This window comes from Callorhinus ursinus, unplaced genomic scaffold (assembly GCF_003265705.2).
Source record: "Callorhinus ursinus isolate GAN/ISIS: 27379988/994484 unplaced genomic scaffold, GSC_fseal_2.0 scaffold1, whole genome shotgun sequence".
Lineage (NCBI taxonomy): Eukaryota > Metazoa > Chordata > Mammalia > Carnivora > Otariidae > Callorhinus > Callorhinus ursinus.
In genome coordinates this window covers 9993828-9997524 of record NW_027397063.1, presented here as the reverse complement: position 1 = coordinate 9997524, position 3697 = coordinate 9993828, and the positions used below count along the sequence as shown (strand labels likewise).

The 3697-nt window shown below is 39.9% G+C and overlaps 1 long non-coding RNA gene across 1 annotated transcript in view; it reads left to right on the top strand.

The window, feature by feature from the left end:
• The first annotated feature begins 2632 nt into the window (after window positions 1-2632).
• Window positions 2633-3697, top strand: part of LOC112820878 (uncharacterized) — a 27243-nt gene continuing 26178 nt past the window's right edge. The window contains exon 1 of the long non-coding RNA XR_003207274.2: window positions 2633-2934. This is a non-coding gene — a long non-coding RNA (uncharacterized lncRNA). The remainder of the gene's footprint in view (window positions 2935-3697) is intronic.

Here is a 3697-nt window from a genome sequence, read left to right as displayed (position 1 = left end):
ATCAGTGAGGTCATATGATACATGTCTTTCTCTGATTGACTTATTTCACTCAGCATAACACCCTCCAGTTCCATCCACGTCGTTGCAAATGGCAAGATCTCATTCCTTTTGATGGCTGCATAATATTCCATTGTGTATATATACCACATCTTCTTTATCCATTCATCTGTAAATGGACATCTTGGCTCTTTCCACAGTTTGGCTATTGTGGACATTGCTGCTATAAACATTGGGGTGCCGGATCCCTACATTTGTATCTTTGGGGTAAATACCCAGTAGTGCAATTGCTGGATCGTATGGTAGCTCTATTTTCAACTTTTTGAGGAACCTCCATACAGTTTTCCAGAGTGGTTGCACCAGCTTGCATTCCCACCAACAGTGTAGGAGGGTTCCCCTTTCTCCACATCCCCGCCAACATCTGTCGTTCCCTGACTTGTTAATTTTAGCCATTCTGACTGGTGTGAGGTGGTATCTCATTGAGGTTTTGATTTGGATTTCCCTGATGCCGAGCAATGTTGAGCACTTTTTCATGTGTTTGTTGGCCATTTGGATGTCTTCTTTGGAAAAATGTCTGTTCATGTCTTCTGCCCATTTCTTGATTGGATTATTTGTAGAACACTAGTTTTGAATGGGTCTTATCAAAGTCATGAGACTAATGGTGAAGTTGAGTTTAATGTTAAGCTTCCCTGGGTATGAAGAGGTTGGTGACAGATCAATGGTAAAATCTAACAGAAATGATGGGAAAAATGTTAGAAGTAGCTAATTATCTGTAAAGACTACTTTTTAAATTATTATTATTTGTATTATGTTATATTGGTCACCATACTCTACGTCATTAGTTTTTGATGTAGTGTTCCATGATTCATTGTTTGTATATAACACCCAATGCTCCATGCAATATGTGCCCTCCTTAATACCCATCACCAGGCTAACCCATCCCCCCCCAAAAAGCCCTCAGTTTGTTTCTCAGAGTCCATAGTCTCTCACGGTTCATCTCTCCCTCCGATTTCCCCCCCTTCATTTTTCCCTTCCTTCTCCTAATGTCCTCCATGCTCTTCCTTATGTTCCACAAATAAGTGAAATCATATGATACATGTCTTTCTCTGCTTGACTGATTTCACTTAGCATAATCCCCTCCAGTTCCATCCATGTCGATGCAAATGGTGGGTATTCATCTTTTCTGATGGCTGAGTAATATTCCATCGTATGTATGTACCACATCTTCTTTACCCATTCGTCTGTTGAAGGGCATCTTGGCTCCTTCCACAGTTTGGCTATCGTGGACATTGCTGCTATAAACATTGGGGTACATGTGCCCCTTCTTTTCACTACATTTTTATCTTTGGGGTAAATACCCAGTAGTGACAACACTTAATGAAAGTTTTGGCTGGTTTTCTACAAGCAACCCATTTTTAATATGCAAATGTTTATTTTAATGTTAAGTATTTCCATATTTAAAGTTTTCTTGAAATTTGGTGGCGCTCCCCAACCCCCACACTCCTTTTTTAGAGATTTTGAAACTTCAAGACTGAGGAATTCATAGAGGCAAGCAGGTGCCCTTACTTAATACATGCTCCCCTGTAAATTCTTGGCCAAAGCTTCCAAGGCCACTTTAGCATAAGACACTAATGGAGGGGTTTTATTTTAAGGAGCTGGTGCACCCATATCCCATTTGTGAGTGTTAGCTACTATCAGCCTTCAGGCTGGACTTTAGCCAAATCATCTTCTAGGCTGTGGGGCTGGGTGCCTGCCAGCTATATTTCCTGACTATTTGGCCAACTGTGCTCTTGTTAAGTTCTGCCAGTGGGAGGTGCTGCTGGGAGTTTAGAAGAAAAGGGGAGAGAAGAAGCATTTCAAGGCCGGGACAGATCAAGATTCTAGCAGCCCCAGCAGTGGAGAAACCCCTACAGGTCAGTAGCTCAAATTAATGGACCTGAACAAATTCCTGATTTCAGACTGTCTTTTATTCTTTCTCTCTCTCTCTCTCTCTTTTTTGATCTTCTAACAATTCCCATTCTTTTTGCTCCTCCACCCCTTTAAGCATCATTGAGAACATGTTCTTATATTAAATTCCCACTGTTTAAAATACACAGAGCAGTATTCTTTTCTCCCAACTGGATCCAGACTAATAAAATAGCTGATATTTATACACCGCCTACTATAAGCCAGAAATTTTGCACATGTGAACTCATTTAACCTTTAAAACCAACGTGTGAGTCACTGTTATTTCATAGATGAGACACTGAGGCACAAAGAAGTTTAGTAATATGATTAAGATAAGATGGCCAGTGAGTGGCACAGCTGGGATTTAAACCTAGGCAGTTGGGTAGAAGAATTCATATCCTATCCTATGTGTTAAGGCACATTATGTTCTTCTTGGTGTTAGTTTTCTGCTATCCATCTATTATGGACTAAATATTTGTGTCCCTGCAAAATTCATATGTTGAAATCTTAACCTCCAGTGAGATGGTAATAGGAGGTGGGTCTTTGGGAGGTGATTAGTTCATGAGGGTGGGGCCCCCATGAATGGAATTAGTGACCTCATAAAAGGCACTCTCTTGCCCCTTGTCCCATGAGGACATAATATGACAGTCTGCAATCTGCAAGAGGGCTCTCACCAGAACCCAGGATGATGGCACCCTGGTCTTTGACTTCCAGCCTCCAGAAATGAGAGGAATAAATCTCTGTTGTTTATAGCCCCTCAGTCTGGGTACTTTGTTATAGCAGCCTGAACAGAAAAAGACAATGCCTGGGTGGCTCAGGTCATGATCCCAGGGTCCTAGGATTGAGTTCCGCGTCGGACTCCCTGCTCCGCGGGAAGCCTGGTTCTCTCTCTATCCCCCCACCCCAACTTGTTCTCTCTCTCTTTCTCACAAAAATAAATAAATAAAAATACTTAAAAAAAAGACAACTCCTAACATTCCTTCAACATTGGTAAGTATGTGTAACTCATAGGATATTTAAGTCTTTTGTGTGGATTTACTGTATTTGCTTTCATGCATTCAGCTTTATTTGAAATCTCAAAGAATATAATGCTGGCTTAACAATTAAAGAGTTCTTCATGCTCAGAATTTTATTGGCTGAAGTAAATTAACTTCCTTACCATTGAAGCGATGAAGTGAAATAGTATTGATAATCGTAAGGGAGTATGTTAATTATTTCTTTTGGTGTCAATTTCTTTAGAGACTGACATTCTGCACAAATGAAGGAATAAATGTTAAACCACAGCAATGTGGATAGTTTGTGTAATCAATTTGTCTGTCATCTTTATCAGTCAATTTTTTGATCCATTTCTCTTCAGCCCTATTTTTCTTTCTGACATGCAGTAAATTTTTAGGTCACCAAGGACTTTATACTCTTTTAAACAGTAATGAGGATAGTATAAGGGGTTAAGTTTATCAAACTTCTAATATCCCATTTAGTAAACTATACTCGCCTGTGTCCGTGATGAACAAAGTTGGCATTACATTTTTTTTAACCAAGTACAATGGTTCTATTGCTAGCTCCAGTTACTAAGTGGAAAAATTATTTACACTTTCTGTTCCTCATTTTTCCCACCTGAAAATGAAGATAATAGGGCCATCTCATAGGGTTGATGCAATGATTAATTAAGATAGAATATATAAAACACTTGCCTGGGCTGCCTTCCATCCTTCCTTCCTTCCTTCCTTCCTTCCTTCCTTCCTTCCTTCCTTCC